This window comes from Petaurus breviceps, unplaced genomic scaffold (genome assembly GCF_028583685.1).
Source record: "Petaurus breviceps papuanus isolate PSGF00001 unplaced genomic scaffold, PetGlider_PUasm1.0 685, whole genome shotgun sequence".
NCBI lineage: Eukaryota > Metazoa > Chordata > Mammalia > Diprotodontia > Petauridae > Petaurus > Petaurus breviceps.
This window is the reverse complement of record NW_027186455.1, coordinates 248,663-272,253: the sequence shown is the minus strand read 5'-3', so window position 1 is coordinate 272,253 and position 23,591 is coordinate 248,663. Positions and strand designations below refer to the sequence as shown.

Genomic DNA, 23,591 nt, shown 5'->3' with positions numbered 1-23,591 from the left:
TAAGACAATAATAGGTAATTATGAGACAATTCTGGTAAAGGAACTATAAAATGAATAAATTATTTGAGAATAAATCTACCAAAGTTCACAAAATTCTTGTATAAGTACAATTAGAAAATGTTCCTTAAAGCAATAAAGAGCAACTTTAAAAGACTTCATCATTGCTCATGGCTAGATCATGCCAACATGATCAAAACGACAATATTACCAAAACTCGCTTACAGTTTTGATGCTATAGCAAATAAACCACCAAAGGTCTACTTTCTAGAACTTGATTAAAAAGCAATACAATTCACTTTAAGGCATGAATGATCTAGAATTTCAAGAGAAATAATGAAAAAAGTAGAAATAGCACTTCCAGACTTCAAACTATATTACAAAGTGGCACTCATTAAAGCTATTTGGTTTTGGTTTTTAAAAAATGAGAAATAGATCAGTGGAACAAATTAGACAAGGGGGAATCAGAAATAATGGAATTTGAGAATCCAATGTTCAATAAACCCCCAAAACATAAAATACTTAGAAAAGAAATCCTATTTGCCAAGAAAAAGTAATTGGGTAGAAATTAGATTTAAACAAACCAGTATTTACACCATATTCCACAGAAAATTCTAAATAAATATGTGAACTGGATATTAAAGATCAGACAATGGAAAAATTAGAAGAGAAGCAAATAATATATCTTTTGCAGCTATGAGAAGAAGATATATTAACAACATAAGGGATAGAGGAAATTACAAAAGATAAGAAATAATTTTGATTACATAAAACTGAACATTTTCTACATAAAACCCATCTAGGATAAAAAGTGAAGCAGTCAAGTGGGAAAAATTCTTTGTATCAAATTTCTTGTCAAATAGTTTGATATATAGATATATAGAAAACTAAGAGAGATAGAAAAATATATGTGTGTATGTATATCGAAAGTCATTCCTCAGTAGATAAATGGTCAAAGGTTATGAATAAACAGTTCTCAAAAGAATTACAAATTATTAACAACCATATGAAAGAATTCTCCAAATCACTAATAGTAAGAGAAATGTAAATCAAGTTTCATTTTATACCCTGCAAGTTGGCAAAGATGACAAGAGATAAGAATAGTCAACGTTGAAGGAGTTATGGGAAGATAGGCATTAGTGCAGTATTGCTGGAGCTATCCATCAGTACAAACATTTTGAAAAGTAATCAATAATTTTGTAAATAAAGTGAATAAAATGTTCATACTCTTCGATACAGAAATTCTTCTGCTAGGCATATCCCAAGATCATTAATAACAAGAAAATCCTGCCAAACCATTTATACCAGCACTTTATGATAGCTAAGGACTAAAATCAAAGCAGAAGCCATTGATTAGAAATGACTGAAAAAATTGTGGCGTATGAATGCAAAAAAAAATGATAAATATGATGAATGCAGAGAAGCACTAGAAAACTTACATGAATTGATGCCAAGTAAAGTAAGCAAGAAAACAATATGTGCTATAATTACAATGTAAATAGAAAAAAATAACCATAAAACGATCAAAACTATTACAAAATTACAAAGTACAACCCTGGTCCAAAAAAAGAGATGTGAGCAGACACTTCCCCCTCCCCCGCCAAGTCCTTTGCGGCAGTGGGAGTTCCATGGGTGTGGAACAAAGCATATATTTTCAAATTTCTTTTTTTGATATATTAGCCTCTCTTGCTGATTATTTTTTTCTTCAAAAAAATACTCTTTATCACATGGAATGGTTCTCTGTAAGAGGAAAAGGAGAGGGTTAAAGGAAGAAACAGGTGATACGAATACCCAAACTATCCAAAAATATTTTATTTTTCAAGAAACTGGCCAAGCTTTTGATAAGAATAAGGTAAAAAGATTTAAGGGGGAAAGATGGAGGAAAAAGAAGGAGCATTTATTAAGCACCCACTGTGTTTTTATGTATTAATATTATCTATTTATCATTAATATTACTTCTTAAGCCACCTACTATGCTAAGTGCTTTACAAATATTATCTCTTTTGATCCTTACAATAACCCTGGAAGGTAGGTGCTGTTATTATCCCCATTTTTTCAGTTGAGGAAATTGAAGCTGACAATATCAGTAGCCAGAAGGCTAGATCAAGGTGGTCTAATTTAAGGGCAATTGGAGCTTAAGGTAACATTATTCTCATGGTCGGCTGGTCAGTAGATGTTATGATCTCCTTAGTCTTAGTTATAGCAAAATGGTATTACTAATTGTTCCAGTATAGTTACCTCCTGGAGAGTGTACTTCCTATTTTCTATTCAGCCCAATATATGTTAGGTATTATAACACTTTTCTAGTTTTTATGCCCCCAGCTATTGGATAATTATGAAGGCCAGAAAGTTCAGAGCCCCTATTCCTTACCTAATAACCAGTACTTTCCTAGGAGCCCTTATATGCAAAGTAGGCTCTCTTAGGGGCTTGATCTCCACATCATGGAAAAATATTCAATCCTACATACATCCTCCCCAGGGTCCCTGTATCAGAGCCCAGACTCTCCTACCAGACTCATAGGCATGGAAATTACATTATGACTAGGTATGTTCACAATTTGAGGACCTGCAGACATAATTCCATGACCACAAGTCAGAAGAAGTTATTTATTTATGTTACATGTAAATAAATGGTCAGGTCAATACTGATAAGTGGGATCTTCATCTATTGTCTGCAACTAGTCATTAAAGAAAGCCTGGAATACAGAGCCTGCTGTTTCCAATTAGAGAGCCTCAGACTGTTGGACTAAGCCATTCCTTAATGACAGGAAAGTTCTCATGTGGTTGTTTAGTACAGAAATGATGCAAAGTTCTCCCAAATCAAAAATTTGAGCCGATTCAATTAGACTCTGTCATAAGAACAAGAACTTTTTCTAATTGTACAAATTAGTCATCTTTTTTTTTTGGCCCTTTGCATATATTCGAGGATGAAACCACAGATTGGATTTTTCCCAAAGGTGTCCAATTGAATCTCAGGTCTTTAAATTGAGCTAATTAAATAAATATCCTCTTAGAGCAATGAGAGAATTAGGAAACAAAAGGTTATTAAAGAAAGGGTTGTTTTTTTTAAATCCCCAACATAGCATAACAATAGTTTACCTTCTTTCCAAATTTTAGATTCTGTAATAATATAGCAAAGTGGTTCTGTCCTACTCAGATTACTAGTACCAGGAAGATGTCTAGATATAGTCCCTAAAGAACAATATAGTCATAAGTCATAAATTTATACATTAACCATTATTAGTATTTCATACATCAATATGTGCCTTCCTAAAGAACATATCTGGGTCCATAGTGGGAGGGAATAGTAGACAAAGATATATAAGGTAAAAGCAGTTTGTTGTACCAAAGATTAGGTAATAAAGCATAACTCATTCTCGCCTAAATCTTTCCCAGTTTGCTCCAGAAAGCACTCATCAGGACTTAATGCTCAACCACTTTGTCTCAAAGGTGGTAGACATGCTACCATGAGGAAATCTCTTTGCTCTAGAGGGTCAGATCCTCTTCTTTCAAACCAGACAGAGGCTATTAGCACAGTCACTCTTTTGTTTCAGTCTCCATAAAAACAAATGTTTCTTTACAGTGGAATAGATGTTAAAATCTTGGCTTTCCACAGCAATTTTTGTGATCAACAAAATCTGATTAAAAACATCTTTCAGCAGTTTCTTTGTAACTACTTTGGAGTCTGCTGTCACTGTAAGCCAAACTTCAGTTCATCCAAAATCATATATGGTATAATGAGGATATATTCACCATGATAACTTTTAGTCATTTTAATAAAACCAATCTTTACATTAACAAGAGAAAAAAGACCCCATTATATATGCTGTTCTCTTTGTCTTGACTGGTTTCCTAGCATTAGGCACATGATACAAGAGGCAGGGACAGCAGTACTATTGAGCTATTAAAGAAAAAGTTTGAACTGCAGCAATATGAATTTCACGTATGGATTGGATTCAATGGCCACCAAAGGTCCTTCCAATTTTTTGATTTGATGACTCCTCTTCCAGTAACCTTACCTCCACAGCTCAGGTTTCTTTACCCCACTAAAGCTCTCAAGTCTTTACTGAAAGAATCAATGAACTAAATGATTATTTTGAGAATAAGATAAAACATTTTTGAACAGATTACATAGAGTGAGTGCTGTAGTTTTCCTGAACCAAAACAGTGATTCTCAGAGGTCAAGGGTATTTGCATTTCTGCACATTTTCTGTGGACTTATGTGTATGTCCATATCCATCCTGGATAGAACACTTTCAAGGAACAGACTACATTCGTCCTTGAGACCTTGCTGTACCTGATCATGTGCTTATGGCTATAGATCTTTCTTTGTATATCACAAAAAGAGCACAGGGGGTCTCTTCTCCAGGCCCCAGTAGGGAATTGGATGTGAATAACAGAAGTGATTGTGTGTGTGTGTGTGTATGTATGGTTGTCTCATCTCAACAGATTAATGGTGAGAGCTAACTCCAATTGTTATTAATAAGGACTCCAAGTTCCAGAGAAGTGAAGCAATTTTCCAAGATCACAAAACTGTTAAGTGGCAGAACCAGGATTCTCACAGAGGATGTAGGGTCATAACATTGTAGGAGTTAGAGCTGGGGGAGGGGGCACCTAAAAGATTTTCTCTTCTGATTCTAAATCAAATGTATCATGCGACCACATATTCACAGAATTTCAGATTTGGTACAGACTTCACTATCCATCAAGTCCAACCCACACCTGAAAAAGAATACTCTGCACAATATTCCAGACAAGTGTTGTCCAGGTGTTACTTGAAAACCTCCAAAGCGGAGGAACCAACTCCCTTCAAAAGTGACCCTTTTCACTTTTGATTAGTTCTAATTGTGAGAAAGTTTTTCCTTACCTCAGGACTAAACTTGACTCTGCTTTTCCAACTTACACCTAATGCTTCTAGTTCTGTTTTCTGAAACCAAACAGAATAGATCTAAACCTTTTTCCACATGGCAGCCCTTCACATACTTGAATATAACTGCCATGGTCTCTCAATTCCCCCAAGTCTTTTTTTTTCCTCTAGTCAAAACATCCCCATTTCCTTCAGCCAGTTCCCATATAGCATAAACTCAAGGCTTTCCCCAACCTGTTTGCTTTCGCCTGGATGCTCTCCAGCTTAACAATTATCTATCTTAAAATGTGGCACAAAAACATAACATAATACTCCAAGTGTGGTGTGACAAGGCTGGGCCAAGTACATTGGGAATATCTCTCATTTCCTTATTCCTTCATTCTAGGCCTCCTCAAGTCAGCTTACATTGCAAATATTTACATTGTGGGTAAGTTTATTTGTGGACAGATGTGTAATAATGAATATCCACGTTTAGCTAGAATGGAGCTGTGGGAAGAGGTCAGCTCTGTTAAGGAAGGTTTTCTGGAAAAAGGATAAGTTTCAGGACCTACTTAAATGACTAGAGACAGATGGCTTGTAGGAAGGGGAGCATTTAGGGGTGGCTAGGTGGCACAGTGAATAGAACACCAGCCCTGGAGTCAGGAGGATCTGAGTTCAAATCCAGCCTCAGACACTTAACACTTATTAGCCATGTGACCTTGGGCAAGTCACTTAACCCCAATTGCCCCTCCAAAAAATAAAAGGCAGCATTCTAGGTACCTGGATCATCTTAAAGTGAGAACAAAATTAAAAGACAAAATGGAACAAATGTGTTGGGAATAGTCCTAGGTCAGATTGGGGAGTGGGAAATAAGGAAAATAAGGAACTATAGTATCAATTAGAATTATAATGCTGGAAGGTAAATCTTCTAATCCTACATCCTCATTTTCTTGAGAAGAAAATTGAGGCTCAAAGGAGGGGAGTAATTTTCTTAAGATTATGAACCTGGCTAACAGAAAATTTGGGATGAAGGGGCGGCCAGGTAGCTCAGCGAGTAAGAGCACTGGCTCCAGTGTCCGGATGACCTGGATCAAATCCGGGCTCAGATACTCAGCACCACCCAGAAATAATAACTGGCCATGTAACCTTGAGCAAGTTACTTAACCCCGATTGCTTTAAAAAAAAAATTTGGGATGAGAATGCCTCCCAATCTCATTACACTACACCACAATTGCACCAAATCTATGGAAATTCTCACAATCAGACAAGTCACTCAGTGGAATTCATATTGAACAAATTTGGTCAAAGATCATTCCTAACTTTCATTTTTTATTGTCTTATTCTTAGAAGAATTCAATAGGAGTCTCGTTACCCTTTAGAGGATATAATTATCATATTATGTCTCATAAAGATTCTGTTCTATATTTATCTGTTCCTGTTGCATTCCAGGAAAAGGTAGAATTATAACACAGGATGTCAGAGCGAAAAGGGAACTTAGAATCACAGAATATAAAGTATAATGTCAAAATAGGAAGTAATGGAATGAAACATAATGTTAGATTTATAAAGGACCATACAGAGCAATGGATTCAATCCTTTAATTTTATAGTAAAAAAAATCGAGGCCTAGAGAAATAAATATATCTGCCTGGGGTCACACAGTTGCTGAGTGGCAAAGAGAAAACTTGGATACAATTCATCTGATTTCTGATACAGTATTTCTTCATCAAACCACTTGACTTCATAAATTTTTATCTTACAGTTTTTGAGGATTTCTCTGTATTTTTTCAATAACCTCCCATTTTCAGCAACAGTCCCATGTCTAGGCCTTGATGGATTCCATTCCAAAAATTAGAAAGGCATTCTGCACAAATTCCTGTGAGCAGAAAAGCCAGGCTGAAAGGTAGGGCTATTGGTTTCCATCAGATTAGGAGAGCACTTATCTTTCATTTCACTGTGACTTGATTAAAGAGACTTACAGAGAAATTCTTCTCCCTTCCCGCCCTTTTACGCTCTTTAGGTTCAAATAAGTCTATAAACTCTTCAGAAATCAAGGTGAAGAATCTTTAATATTGTTATATCTGGCATCCTCCCCAAACACCACAGATATAAATATAGTTGTATATATGTGTGTATGTGTGTATGTAGGACTAATGGACTGAGGACAAATTGCCAAGAGCAGGGCAGTCATATTATATGTGTGTGTATAGTACATATATGTGTGTATACATATATATGTGTGTGTACATATATATGCACAATATACTAGAACATGCCCCCACAGAGAAGAATGTAGGGAATAAACACTCCTCTGATGGGCAGAATGTCTATCTCTGCATAGCACTGAGGGAAACAGACAGAAGTAGTGTGAGAAACAGCCTAAGGTTGTGAAAAGGATATTCGCCTTGAGGTCAGGAGGCCCAGGTTCAAATCTCATCTCTACCTCTATGGAGCTGTGTGATCTTAGATACTTTTTTCACTCTGAGATTCATTTTCCTCATCTATATCATGAAAGTATAGGATTGTTTCATGCCTAATCTTCCAGCTCTGAAATTTTCAGCTTCTATAATCCTAAAATCTAAAATTCTTCTAACTCAGCTCAAATCCCAACTCCTTTTCTACCCTTAATTAGGCCACCCCTAATCCAGTGGCCCTTTTGTGCTGCACAAGGCCTTCTCCTCTTTAGGGATCTACTAGCAAAAGTTTAACAACTGGCTCTCTAAAAATGCACAACATACCTTTAAGTTAAATCCGTCTTCTCAACATTTGCTCCATCACTTTCTTAAGTCTAGACAATAAACAAAACAATAAACCAAAACCTGATTTGAAGCATTAGCCAATATCCAAAGTGCATTTTGCTTTAATTTAATAATTTAATTTTGCTTAGTAATTTTAATAATATTAAATAAATAAAAATAACCAATTTAATAATTGTTTTTTATATTCCCAGCACCTTGGATAGTACTTGGCACATAGTAGGTACGAAATCAGTGTTTGGTTAATTGATTGATAGAATGATGGACTAACAGAATTAAAAAGTTGGAAGAGACTTCAGAGCTCATCTTACCATGTCATCATTTTTTTGGAGGAGGAAAGGTAGGGCAATTGGGGTTAAGTGACTTGCCCAAGGTCCCACAGCTTGTTTTTTGTGTTAAGTGTCTGAGGCCAGATTTGAATTCAGGTCCTCCTGACTCCAGGGCCAGTGTACCACATCATCATTAAAAATATTCATTTGACAAACATTTATAAAGCACATACTGTGGGCAGACCAATGTGCAGGATTCTAAAGGATATACAACACCATTCTGAATAAAATCCTCCTCTTACAGTAGCCCCCAAGGGTCATCATTTGGCCTCTGCTTGAGTACTGCCAATGATGGGAAATTAATTATGTCTTCAGACAACCCATTCCACTGTGGGGTGCTTCTAATTATTGGGAAACTTTTCCTGATTTGGAAAACTGAAATTTGCCTCACTTAAACTTCTACCCATTGTTCCTTGTTCTTCCCACAGGGTCAAGTAGATCAAGGCATTAACCCTTCTTCATGACAGTCCATGTAGATTATTAAATCTTTCAGGAACCTTCCAGGTTATCTAGTACAACTATCTCACTTGATAGGAGAGGGGAAGTGACTTGCCTAAGGTCACCCAGATAGTCATAGACTTGGCACTTGAACCCAAATATCATCCCAATGTATCGTACTGACAAGGCTATGTGACCTTAGGTAAGTCAAAGTATGGGTGACAATATAATAATAGCTAACATTTATACAGGATTTACTATGTGCCACAAATATTATCTCATTTGATCATCATGATAATCCTAGGATGTGGTTATTATCCCCATTTTACAGATGAGAAAAGGCAAATAAAGGTTAAGTATCCAGGGTCACAAACTAGTAACTATCTGAATCAGATCTGGACTCAGGTCTTCCTTACTCCAGGCCTGGTTCTCTAGCACTCTAGCTACCAAGAAAGATTAACTGTAAATTCTAATATAAGGAGGCAACCAAGATGGAGAAGGGTTTTCCAGACATTCCATAAAAAGGAAGAGGAATTCCATAAAGAGGAAACTTGGCACATTCAGCCTAGGCAAGGGAATATTTAGAAGGCCTATAATACATGTTTCAAGTATTTGAAGGGCCATCAACCAGAAAACACTTTAGTCTTGTTCTTCTTGGCCTCAGAGAGCAGAACAAGGAGCCATTGTATGGAAGCTATAGAAAGGCAAACTGATGTGAGTGAAAATGGGCTGGCCCTATGGATGTAGTAAGCTATTCCCCAGAGCATTTCAGGATGTTGTAGAGGGAACCTTCACCAGATGTAACTTCTGGATCCATTTAGACCCTGAGCACCTGTGAATCTGTACTCTGAAAGGGTACTACACTCGGAAGGGTATCTGGGCTTAAAGGCTGACTCTGCTACTGTCTAGGGATACATGTGCATGTATGACTTTTGTTAAGTCACTTCAACACTCTAAGATTCAGTTTAGCCATTTCTTTTTAAAGGGGTCATTGGTTGTACAAGATCCTCCCTAAATTCCCATTCATCTCCAAATCTGTGATCCTTTGATGGTACCTAGCCAGCTAGATGTACAATGTATAAATCATCAGGCCTGGAGTCAGGACGACCTGAGTTCAAATCCAGCTGCAGATACTTCTTAACTTTGTGATCCTGAGCAAGCCACTTAGCTAACCTCTGTCTCAGTTTCCTCTTTTGTGAAATGAGAGTGATAATAAGAACAACTACTTCCCAAGAGTGTTGTGAGGATCAAATGAAATTACACTTAGAAAACACTTTTCAAACCTTAAAGTGATGTATTAAATACTAGCTATCACCATTGTAATTATCACAATTCTTATTATTACTTCCCTGGAATTTGTACTACCTTTCTCACAGAGTTGTCGTGAGCAAATTGTTTCATGAACTACACAGCACTAGAGAAATGTTAACTGTATTATTCCCAGCAGCAGAAAAATGAACACAATTTCCTTCAAATTCTTTTAATTCAACTCATGCAAACAAAATTATTCCCAGAAATTATGCATACCCAGCAAGGACAAATCACAGGCCAGCTGAGGGAGGTCACTGTTCTGACTAGACTCTTAATATTCACTGTTTCCTCACTCATCCCAACCTGGCTCACTGACTTCTTTTATTTGTGAATCCCTCTCCACAGCTTTTTGTCAATCTCATTAGGTGGGAAGCAAAAGTCGCAGAGCTTGCTTGACCAGGAGGAGCCAAGTGGCATCTGTTTGGTAGAGTCTGCTAGCTCATCTCCACCTCTCCTGGCTGCCTACAAGTGTTTTCCCTGATGAATAGATCTTTCCGTAATTAGAAATGCAGGGAACATACCATACTGATTAGAACAGTAATAAAATCCACTCACATTTCTATAGCAAATGAAGGTTTATAAAGTACTTTCAATATGACTATCATGATACCCATTTTAGAGATAAGGCTTAGAGAAAACTGACTTGCCCCATGTTCACAAAGCTTAAGTATCAAAGTTGGGAATTGAACTTTGATCTTCTGACTGAGTCCAATATTCTTTCCATTACACCATCTCCCACTGTTATTTCACCTCTTAGGGCATCAGTCTCCTTATTTATAAAGTAAGAGTATTGGATTAAACCGTCTCTAGAAGAGTATTGGATTAAACCGTCTCTAGAATCCTTTCCAATCTTACCCTATTAGTCAATTATTTTGTGATCACTAATTTGTCATAAGGATTAGGCCCTACCAGTATTAGCCGATGTTTGTATAGGACACAAACAATGAGTAAAAGTTACTGGAAGGCAGGTTTTGGCTCATCAGAAAGAGCAACTATGAGCTGTCCACCAATAGAGTGGGCTGACTTAGGAGACAATAAGCCGTACGTACCCCCATGACCAGAAGTGTTCAAGTGGAGGCTAGATGGTTACTTATTAGTGATTCTATATAAGGGATTTGTTTATGTGTAGATTTCTAAGTTCCATTTGAGGTCTGCATTTCTAAAATTCTATTATTCCTCAACCTCAAAAGCATAACATTTGTTCAGGAAGCCAATGGTACTTTATTAAAGGGTCCATGGCCCCCTCTAATGAAGTGGACTTCAGAAATTCCTCATGATCTGAGATACCCACTTTTTCCAGTACCTTGTTTTTATAGGTATTTTATAGGTAATGTAGGTATTTATAGGTAATACTCAAATATACAAAAGAGGCATTGTGAAATACAGAATCTCATTATTTGATAGACTTTGCTCTTGAGGACTAAAAATGACATATCAGCAGGTGGTGGTCACAGGTTGGGCCAAGCATGGGACATCTCCATTGACTAGGTAGTCATAAGATGGTCACCTATTCATCTTGAACAAGAGAGAATGGTCCAGAGGTACAAAAATAAATTGGGTGGGTTAGGGGCGGCCAGGTGGCTCAGCGAGTAAGAGCACCGTCCAGTGTCGGGATGACCTGGGGATCAAATCTGGGGTCAGATACTCAGCACCACACCCAGAAATAAATGGGCATGTAACCTTGAGCACGTTACTTAACCCCGATTGCTTAAAAAAGAGAGAGAGAGAGAAAGAGAAAAATAAATTGGGTGACTTTCCCAAGCATCAAAGCATCCCACTCATACTGGGTTTGGACTTAGAATTTAAGCAAAACAGGATGGAGGTATCTTTGTTAGCATACTTGTGGTTGTGCAAGTAAGCCTCATAACTTAGTAAACAAGTAGTGAGTATTACATTGAAGTTTGAGGTCACTTGCAGAGATCCCCATCTCTGTTAAAAATCTGATAAAATATATTTTAATGCAATTTTAGTTTTCTATGACAATTACCAGGTCAGGGAGTGAGACCTAGCCTAAACCTTAATAGCACTAATATAAGCATCACTAGACCAGAGAATTCACATTTTTAGGTTGGCAAATTCAAATAAGAATTGAAAAATTTTTAAATTTTTAATCCAAGTTTTATATTTGGCATATAAAATTACCTAATCTTGTTATAACTATTAAAACAACTGAAAAATTATCACTCTAGCTATTTTATTTTCTATTTTCTTTCAACTGTTCATCCCTCTCCAAGGAGGATAATATTTTCTAGGGAATTACTAACAAAACACTTTTTTTTGGTAATGACCCCTGATACATCATTGAATTCATTTAAAAGTTGCCAAAATAATTGCAATTGTCAGAAAAAAGTTCTGGGATGGTATGTACAAATACTTTGAGTAGTCAATTTCAAGACAGTACAGATAGAATAAGTTATCTATGATGAAACATGTTTTCCTTTTAAGACATACTAAACATTAAGGTGGTAATAATAAACTCAAATAAAATTGGCTTTTCTCGTTTAGGTAACACAAAATATTCTATCATTCTTTTTTTAAAACTAAAATGGAAGATATTTCTGTTTTTACCCTAATAATTAATGAAATAACAATTTAGTCCTATAAACTATTTCATCAATATCCAATTATACTCACATTAATTTAGGAAGGATTAACATTTTAGACTAAATAGCTCAAATTTTATACACATATCCTATTATAATAGTTCAAATGTGCTCCAATATTAACCTATCAAATAAAGATTAAATATTGCATTTTTGAAGACAACCTGCCATGATTATAGAAAATAGGGAACATTGTACAGTAAAGGAAAAAAACTTCATATCAGTTCCAGGCCAGAGTCATATAGATAGCCAATTTAATTGAGCCAGGTATAAAAGGTAGATTATTTTCCATTTAAGAGGAAATGTCATAGTGGGCAAATCCAGTCAGGAGAAGCCTACCTCAGCCCATGCTGAGTCATTTCCCCAGCCTTCCCAATGAGAATTCCACCTGTAATTCTCAGATGTGAACCCCATAAGGTTACTGGCCTAACAGGATTCCTTGATGATCATACCTGGAAACAGACAGAATAATATCAATTACAGTCTCATGAGGTCTAACAGTGAGTTCTAATAATCATAGCTTTATAATTTTAGGTGGATTCAATTATTAGGGATTATCCTTCATGTTGCTGAAAAAAATTCAAGGTATTTAATTTTATATTTCTAAAACAAATCATGTTCTCAGGCTATTTTTGAAGGGGTTTCTTCCTTCTAGATCTGTTTCTCAGGTGCCAAGACTTAACATAAGCTCAATATAAAATAGAGCTACAAGAAGAATTATATTAAGACTACACAATTCACATGAAACTGCAGAGAATTTCAACTGTTGCATCATGAAGGCCTGAATTGAAAAATGACTTTGTCTTTCTTAATATTATTAGACAGGTGTTTCAAATAATTTTTACATGTAAAATTCTTAATCCAATTTTGAAAATTGTTTCACATCTCCTACTAATCATATTACCACAATAAAAGAATGTTATAAAATGGTCTCTTATAAATGAAATAATAGAGACTTCATGGGCTCTATTATTTGTGATTCAAATGACCATTCAAAATGATCCCTCTCTATACTAGCATGTATAACAATAAAAAATCACAAATCAGGTTCACCTTCTTTTATACTTGCCCTTATCAATGGAATTTACTATGTGAGGACTTAGGGACATAGCAGCATTAGTTCTATTTGATCTCAGGTATGCATCATAAGCAGCCAATTATATGACAGGATGTCATAGCCAGGTTCAGATTTAAACAGGTGGGAAAATGCCTTAGTTACTAAAATGGGGATAGGTCAAGAGAATCCTAACTTCACCTTCTCAAGGTCATTCACTCGACTTTTCCAGTGACAGACATCCTTCTGTGGCAGTCCTCAGATTACAGAGGCACATGACATTTCCCTTGAATGATGAACCAGGAGCCTTGAGATCAGACATTTATACCTGGATTCAAAACAGAACAGCAAATTAAAATCCCTAGAGACTCATCCTCAAACAGCAAAATTTCACTAATTGCAGCTTAGGACTAAATAATTATTGTTTTTCTCATATATTAGCCTCAATTTTTCATTTAAAAATTTTTAACTAGTCACAAATTTCATCTATTCACAACCATCATTCCCCACCTTGGTCTGCAGATAAAGTCAAAGGGAAAGTATCAGAACATTTCTAGAATACAAGGAGATGAGGTCTCCCAGCAGTGTCCATGTAGGCAGGTGGATGAAAACCTAAGGTGAAAGCTATAGTATCAGAAGAAGTTGTGACTTTAGAACTAGGGAATAGTTCAGGGGTGAGGAACCTGCAATCTTGAGGCCACATGTGGCCTTCAGGGTCCTCAAGTGCTGCCCTTTGACTGAACCCAGGCTTCACAGAACAAATTTGGATTCAGTCAAAGGGCCACACCCAAGGACCTCGAGGCTACAGGTTCCCCACCCCTGGAATAGTTCAGCCTTGGTCAAGGACTGACTTGTGCACAGTAGTAATCTTTTTTTCAGTAGGTGTTCAGAGGGATGCAAGTTAGATGGGCAAGCTGTGATTAAAAGCTACACAAATCAGACAAGTGACAGTCACACAAGTTACCATGGTGTCTGGAAGAACCCACTCTCACTTACTTAAATTATCCCTTCTGTGCCACAATGACACCCTGTTATGAACTAAAAAATTATGCTTGGGGACAAATGGCTTTTTCCTATAACCTATCCCAGTCACCCAGATCTAAGAAGAGACTGTTCAGCCTTATAATGCTGTTTCCACTTTTTCACCACAACAAATTCACCACAGTGAATAGTTGGTTCAAAGTAATAGCATTAAATGATACAATTACGTACATTTCCAAATAATCCCAAATGATATGCACTTATTTTTTTAATAACTTATTTATTTATTTTTAGTTTTCAATATTCACTTCCTTAAGATTTTGAGTTTTAACTTTTCTTCACCTTCCTCTCCAAGAAGCATGCAACCTGATACAGGCTTTACTTACACATCCATATTAAATTTATTTTCACATTAGTCATGATGTAAAGAAGAATTCAAACTAATGGACACCCACTTATTGCTAAGAAGTTTCATTTCTATACTTTTGGTAGGAGAAGCACTAGTTCCTCAAACGTCGTGCTACAGAGTTTAAAAATAGCCTGTCAGAGGGGCTTATTCCAAGGAACCTCACAGACAAAGATTTTCTAAGAGGATTTTACCATGTTTTTCTCCCAACAGTAAGTCGTTTACTACTACTACTACTACTACTACTACTACTACTACTACTATTACTTTCTATTTTTAAATATATATATATGCTAATAAACATATAACAGATATATTTATAATGTAACAGTATTCAGATTGAAAAGAGGAAGAAACTGGCTTTAACAGCTTCTCAGCCTTCTTGTATTCAAAACATCACTAATCAGGGGATAATAATTCAGTATTTAACTTACCTTTCAAACTTATCAATCCAGAGAAAGTCATTTTTCTTATTACCCCTGGCAATTTCATGCTGATCATAGTAGTTTATGTAGTGCCTACCAAATGCCAGGCTTTTTCTGTGTCTTGAAGATGTTTACTCTCTAATTTCCCAATTTTGTTAACATTCCATGCCAATTAGAAAAAGTACCTATAAATGACTATAGCATTTTGTCTAATTGTATCCCTACAAAGTCTGAACACTACAGTGCTCATCTTTTACACAAGTCAGGCTCTGTGTTAAGCACTTTGTAACTATATGTTTCTCCCAACAGCCCTTTGAGATAGGTATAAATATTAGTTATCCCCTTTGTACATACAAGGACTGATTAGATTATGCAATTTACTACCATTACAATATTTTCATCTCAATAAATTTTACTTTATAATGACTAGTGGCAATAACTGAATTTCATTTTATATAAGGTTCCATTATTTTTAGTTGGCTTATATTAAAAAAAATTCATAGTGACACCCCCAACTTCCCATTACTTCTTTGTTTCTTTGAGTTATCCTAAGAGCCAAATCAATTCCTTTAGATTTTCCAAATTACTAATACTTTAGCATAACCATTTAAACCAGAAGAAAGAGATAAGCCTTTCTCTGTCAATCAATTAACAGGCATTTTATGAAACATATTTTATAGTCTTATAGTGATTGGGGAAGTAAGACAAGCAGCAACTCTTAAAAGGGGTATTGCTTTAACAATATTCCTAAATCTTTTTTTTTATTTCAGTGGGATTAAGACCCTCTCTGAAATCTCCTTTTCAAAATTCTAAAACCCTTTACTTTCAAACCCTGAATTTACATTGTCAGTGCAAACAGCCTCCAACTTTCTTTACCCTCAACTCATTCTTAACTTTTTAATATCCTTATGCAACACTACTCTTCTTCTACTTACTTAGTTCCCCTAGTAAACCCTTTTTTGATTCTTTAGTGGTTAGAAATACACAGTTCATACTGATTTCTTTAAGTGCCTTTTTGGGCAATTAGAACTTTCGTTACATTTCACGTAGTTTTTATAAGTGATAGGCAAATAGACCCCGAAACAACCAATTCACTTAACCCAACAAAATCCTTATTTTAGGGTTGCACAGATTGCAGTAAGCAGGATGACTCTGGAGAAGAAATCATCCATCTCCTCTTTTATCTCTTTTATGCTGGAAAAGCATCCATTCAGCTATTTTGGCAATGCCCAAGGGGATTGGCCAAAGCCCAACTATGGCACAGGAATGTAACAGGAATTGCACTACTGGGAAACTATTTGATAGCTTTTGTACTTTTCTGAAGGGCTCAGGGTGTAACTTTTTCTCTATTTCCCTTCTAGTCATTCAAAATCAAGTCCATTTATTTTGTCTTTTAAAAATAATTTCGAAGTTCTGCTTTTCCCTCTCAAAAATTCAGTATTTTATACTTTTATAAGCCATATACTCATTTTAATTTGATCTTTTCTAATCTGAGCACCCTCTATTAAGGGTACATTACTTAATTTATTTCTATATCTATCATATATGTGTGTGTACTTGTTTAATCCTATCTTCAATGATTCCCTAACTTACTAAAGCCTTATTTATACAATTTGAACTTATTTTTACTAACCAATTAGTTTCAACACAAGTTTTACTGTGTTTTAATTTACATAAACAATTGACTTAAATAGTAATGTCAAACTTCACTTATCTTCAGCTGCTTTCTGATTTCAAAACAAGTTTTCTTTTTCTGCGAGTACTTTGGGATTCACCTTCAATCAGGAGCCCCAATCAGGACTTCTTGGTACTTTCAGGTTAATTATTTAAAAGCAGTAAACAACAGAAGGGTAAATGAACTCCAATTCTACCCACTTTTATTCTTTTCTGAAGATGGTCTAAGATTTCCTTGTTCTGCCTTCTAATAATGAAAATTCCTTCCTACATAAATGAGTCCCATCTTTAAGCGCAATTTTTAAATATAGCTTTATTCTTTACACTAACTGGCAATTCTACTACTGAATATCCCTGGTCTTAATATACATATATGTGTATGTATATGTGTGTATGTGTGTGTATATATATATAAATAAAATGAAAACATAATGTATAATATGATAAAGTGCAATTAAAGCAAATGGAGGGTGGAAAAGCAGTAACCTATGTACAAAAAGTTAAAATTGTGGTCATACATTTTTTATAAAAATAGAATTTGAGCTTGTAAATTTAGACAGATTAGTCACAAATTTAAGCAGTCCCTCAACCCAAGTAAGGACCCTTCTTTTAAAAAATGTATTTAGGGTATATCAAGGTAGACTCACCAATGTTGAAGAGACTTGCCTCTGGCTCAGAGAATTTGGGTGCAGACAGTGAGGGGAGTCCAACCTCCTAGGGTTCATGTCCCAGGGGGAGCCATTGGCAAAAATTCGACTTGTTGTGCACTTCCTTTTTCGGTCCGTTGTAGGGGCCGCTTTAAGAGGTTGAGGTCCACACATTACAGTCTCATCTTGGGGTGCCATTAATGTGGGGCTTAAAATTATCCAACCTACAATAAGAGACCAAGGCAGAGCTGTAAACCAATGGCACTTTATTAAAGGGTCCATGGTCCCCTCTAATGAAGTGAACCTCAAATCTTCCTCATGATCTGAGATGCCCCCTTTTTCCAGTACCTTGTTTTTATAGGGTTTGATACCCAAATATGCAAAAGAAGCATTGTGAAATACAGAATCTTATTGGTTGTTAGATCTTGCTTTTGAGGGCCAAAAATGATATATAAGCAGTGGAGTCACAGATTAGGCGAAGCATGGGATATCATCATTGACTAAGTGGTCATGAGATGGTCACCTGCTCATTTTGGTCAAGAGAGAATGTTTCAGGGGTACAAAAAGAAATTGGGGGACTTTCCAAAGCATCAAGGCATCCCACCCATACCCAGCTGGAACATGGAATTTGAGCAAAACAAGATGGAGATATCTTTGTCAGAATGCTTGTGGTTGCACGAATGAGCCTCAAAACTTGCTAAACAGGTAGTGAACATTATATTGAAGTTTGAGGTCCACTATAAAAGCATACCTATCCTTGTATAATTTATGTAATATTATCAATCTGATTGGAATTGAGTAGAAGTCCAAATGAATTATTTCTCACATAATCACATGGCTAGCAAACCAAACCAGTTACAAAATGTCTACACCTGCTCCAAGGGCTTTCCAAAGCACTTCTATTCATGTTATCATGACTCTTAGGTGGTTTACATTTGTCAGCAGGAGAATCTGCTTCTCCCTAGGGGAACTGCTGGGAAGTAATTGTTAGCCAGGATGATAGCCTTCATAGGCCTTTCAGCCTGACAGTGCTACCTGCTTGCAATTATTCTATCCTCTGCTCATATTGATTTACATTAGAACCCCCGTGGCTCATCAGGTCCAAACCTCAGCAAACAGTACCAGAGGGCAATTTTCTCTGACCTTACCTCTAGTCTCAGCATGGCTCCTCTTATAGACACCCATAGCAGCCTCCCTATGGCTACCTCATTCCCACAAATCTGTTCACCTTCAAGATTACCTAGGCATTCTGTCCTAGGTCAAGTCACCCTTAAAATCGAAGGAATTCTGGAAAGTCTCACCAGCCTACTAAGACCCACTTTCAAAGTTCCAAGTTTTCATGGAAATGCTTCTGGACATGGCAAGGTATATTGCATTAATATTTAAGGGGCCAAGATAAGAGAAAGAAAAGTCATCAGAAAGATAGGAAAAGAAAATTGCAAAGATATTTTCATATTAATAAAGCAACCCTCTTTTTCCATTTCGTCTTAGCCTAAAAAGAATGGAGCTTTTAGGGGGGGACTGGAGAACAAGGAAGGTATGACACTGTCTTCAGTTATCTGAAATTTCCATATATAATGAAGACTAAACTTCATCTATGTGACCACAGAGAGCATAGCTGTAACTACAAGATAGAAGTTACAGAGAGGAAGGTTTTAGTTTCATATAATGAAAAACTTCCTAAGTTATTAAATTTATCTTTTTTGTTTTTTTCTTTTTTGAAATTTACATGGTAATTTTATTATAAATTTAAAAGGAATTGAAAGTTGTACATAAGAGATTTGCAGTTTCATGTGTAATCTTTTTATGCTATGTTATAGAAATGCTTGTTTTATTCCATAAATTAAAGATAAAATAATTTTTAAAAAAAGATTTATCTGGGATCAGTTTATAGGATGGATTGGTGCAGGGAGATGGTAAGGCAAGAAGTGTGTATAGACATATATATTTCACTTCTTCACAACATCTCTACAAAGTAAGTAGGGCAGAGCTCAAGAACCCCATTGCACAAATGAGGAAACTGATTTCCAGAGAATTTATGTGATTCATACAATAAAATTAGAACTAGGGAAATTAAGTCTCAACTCTTTTTTTTTACTTTATCAAATGCTTTATTACCTTCTAGTTTACATCATTCATTTCTGCAAGATTTTGAGTTACAAATTTTCTCCCTGTTTTTCCCCTACCCACCACCCCAAAATAGCAGTCCCACAGGATATCCCTCCCTCTGATCTGCTTTCTCACATATTTCTCCCATCTCCCTTCTGATTTTCCAGTAGGACACGGTGGATTTCTATGCCCCAGTGCCTGTATATCTTATTTCCCAGTTACATGTAAAATAATATTAATTATATATATATATATTTTAAAACATTTTATTTTAAAACTTTGAATTCTAGATTCATTCCCTTCCTCCCTTATCACCCACCCTTACAGGGAAGATAAGCAATTCAATATAGGTTGTACATGAGTAGCTATGCAAAACATTTCCATGTTAGATATATTGTAAAAGACTGAATATATTTCTCTCCATCCTATTCCACCTTCCACTTGTTCTATTCTCTACTTTGATCCTGTCCCTTTTCAAAAGTGTATGCTTTCAAATTCCCTCCCCCCCATCCTGCCCTCTTTTCTATCATCCTCCCTCTTATCCCCTTCCCCCCTACTCTCCTATAGGGTGAGATACCCTATTTAATGTGTATGTCATTCCCTCCCTAAGCAACATTCAATGAGAATAAGGTTGACCCCATTCCCTTTTGCCTCCCTGTTCTTCCCCTCCATTATAACCATTTTCCCTTACCTCTTCTATGTGAGATAGTTTACCCCATTCTGTCTCTCCCCATCTCCTCTCATTATATTCCTCTCTCACCTCTTAATTTCACCTTTTAAGTATCATCCCTTCCTATTAAATTGGTCCTGTGCCCTCTATCTATGTATACATGTCCATATATACACACACTCACATATGTATTCATGTATCCATATACCTTCCTATATAGACATACACTTATGTATACATATATATATATATATATATATTTCTATTCACTTTATTCTCATAATGAGAGAAGTTTCATCATTTAAAATTATCATTTTTCCATGTAGGAATGTAAATAGTTCAACTTTGATAAGTTCCTTATGATTTCTTTTCCTTGCTTACCTTCTCATGCTTCTTATATCTGAATGTCAATTTTTCTATTCATCTCTGGTTTTTTCATCAAGAATGTTTGAAAGTCCTCTATTACATTGAATGACCATATTTTCCCCTGAAATATGATACTCAGTTTTGTTGGGTAGGTGATTCTTAGTTTTAATCCCAGCTCCTTTGACCTCTGGAATATCATATTCCAAGCCCTTTGATGCCTCAGTGTAGAAGCTGCCAGATCCTGTGTTATCCTGATTGTGTTTCTACAGTATTCAAATTGTTTTTTCCTGGCTGCTTGTATTTTCTTCTTGATCTGGAAATTCTGTAACTTCGCTATAATATTCCTGGAGTTTTCTTTTTTGGATCTTTTTCAGGAGGTGATAGGTGGATTCTTTAACCTCTGTTTTGCCCTCTGGTTCTAAAACATCAGGGCAATTTTCTTTGAGAATTTCTTGAAGGATGATTTCTAGGTTCTTTTTTTGATCAGGTAGTCCAATAATTTTTAAATTATCTCTCCTGAATCTATTTTCCAGGTCAGTGGTTTTCCCAATGAGATATTTCACATTGCCTTCTATTTTTTCATTTGTTTGTATCTATTTAATAGTATCTTGATCTCTCATAAAATCACTAGCTTCCATTTGCTCCAATCTAATTCTGAAGGAATGATTTTCTTCAGTGAGCTTTTGAGATTCTTTTTCCATCTGGCAAATTCAGCTCTTTAAGGCATTCTTCTCCTAATTGGCTTTTTGAGCCTCTTTTGCCATTTGAGTTAGTCTATTTTTTAAGGTGTTATTTTCTTCACTCAGGTTGTTGACTCTCATTTCATAATTTTCTTGCATCGTTCTCATTTCTCTCCCCAATTTTTCCTCCACTTCTCTTATTTGGTTTTCAAAATCCTTCTTAAGGTCCTCTATGGTCTGTAACCAGTTCATATTTTTCTTGGAAGCTTTTGGTGGAGGAGTTCTGACTTCACTGTCTTCCTTCTGTTCCATGCTTTGATCCTTTTTGTCCCCAAAATAGGAGTGTAAAGTTGCATTGCTCTGCTTCCTTTGCTTGATCATGTTGCCACTCAATTGCTTGGCTTTTGAGGATTTTTACCACAGTAGGATTCTGCTACCAGACAGGGGAGCTTTGTCCTAATCTCTGGGGTCTCCACAGCTGCTGGAGCTGTTAGTTGGGTGCCCTATCTGAACCTCCATACACTCTGGCAAGCTGGTCACACACCCCAGGACCTCCATACTAGACCACAATCCAGATCCAAGCAGGTAAAAGCAAGAGCAATTACCCCTCAGACTGGTCTCTTGGTCCCCCTACAATCTGAAAGCCAGGAGATGAAGCTGCCATGTGGCAGCGGCTGCATGACCATGGTACCTCAGCAGCTTCTTCCTCTAGGGGGTAAAGGCCAGACCACACTCCAGAACTACTGGATCCCAAAGTCTACACTACACTGAACTCTCACTTTGTATTTAGAATCTATGTGTTGATAATTCTGAAAACCACCATAGCTGCTGGTGATCTCAAGTCCCTCCAGCTAGCAGCTGGCTGTGACTGCCCTGAGGCTAACACCTCTGTCTCCAGCAGGCCTGTGCTCAGCTCCCAGAGTGCTGATCTGGCCCCTTCCTGCCGGCCTGCTGGACTGTCTTCAGCAGGAGGTTAGCTTCCCTCTGTTGTTTTGTGGGTTCTGTAGCTCCAAAGTTTGTCTAGATTCATTTTTTACATGAATTGGAGGAGGTGGAAACTGGAGCCGTGCTAAAGTCCTGTTTCTACTCTGCCATCTTGACTCTGCCACCCTATTAAATTTATCTTTAGAGAAGAGATGTATACTAAAACTACTATGATAAAACTTAACTAGTATAAATGAAACCTTAAAATATTCCACTCAAGGGCGGTTAGGTGGCACAGTGAGTAAAGAGCTGGCCCCGGAGTCAAGAGGTCCTGAGTTCGGTTCCGGCCTCAGATACTTAACACCCACACAAAAAAACTAGCCATGTAACCTTGGGCAAGTTACTTAACCCCAAATGCCCTCCAAAAGGCAAAAAAAAAAATATTCCACTCAAGATATAAAAAAAATACTGTACAAGTATAGGATGGGGAGGTGTGGGTGTACAACAATCTTTGTGAAAAAGGTCTAGGCATTTCAGTAGACTCCAAGCTCAATATGAGTTAATGAGATATGGCAGCCAACAAATCAAATGTTGTCTTAGTCTGTATTAAGTGAGGAAGTGTGTCCAAAACAAGGGTCATGAAAGTTGTACTATATTCTGCCTGCTCATATCACAACAAATTATGTTCAGTTCTGGGTACCACATTTTAAAATGCTTATCAATAAACTTGAGAACATCCAGAATAGAGCAAACATACCCTATAAGGACTGATTGAGAAATAAGATGTAGTCTTGAAAAGAGAAGAATTATGGGAGACACGATAACTATCTTAAGTATTTTAAGGATTGTCATGGAAGAAGGATTAGATATTGTGATAGTAATGGCAATTAAAGATTCCCCTGTATTGGCTTGGTTTTCAAATTGATTGTGTTAAAACCCAGAGCTTGTTAATCCCACCTGTGGGATGGACTTGTTGATGTGAAAAGAAAGTCCTGAACTGGGAGGAGCTGGTGACGTAGATTTGGAGAGATAAGAGAGAGGCAGAAGATCTTTTTGGAAGCAGCACCTCGTGGAGAGAGAGAGACTAAGAGAATTGCTGGTGGCCACTTTGAATTGCCCTGGACTTTTGAGACCTGCCCCCTGAGCTGCCAAGGACTGAGGAGACATGGCTGTTTTGCTGGTACTTTGTCTGTCTGTTGTGATGTTATTTTGCCAGATTTGTCCACTGGTGAAAGACTGTCCTGTTGAAGAAGTCCTGGAACCTGGCATTTGGTTAAGAAGCCCTGAGACTGTCCTGCAGACAGAGAGTGAATACTGTCCACTGATGAGGGACAGTGCTGTTGTTGCAGGGGTCTGGAGACTGTCCTGCAGACAGA

General features: G+C 36.7%; 1 protein-coding gene across 5 annotated transcripts in view; it reads left to right on the top strand.

Annotated features, from left to right (window-relative positions):
* The window catches only part of BDKRB2 (bradykinin receptor B2), a 64,872-nt gene that overhangs the window by 12,794 nt on the left and 28,487 nt on the right, over positions 1-23,591 (top strand). For 3 of the 5 annotated variants that reach the window (XM_069104237.1, XM_069104238.1, XM_069104239.1), the window contains one exon: positions 14,807-14,932. The exons of the other annotated variants lie outside the window; for them this stretch is intronic. The gene's annotated coding sequence lies outside the window, so the exon portion shown is untranslated. The remainder of the gene's footprint in view (positions 1-14,806; positions 14,933-23,591) is intronic. 5 annotated transcript variants of the gene reach the window in all.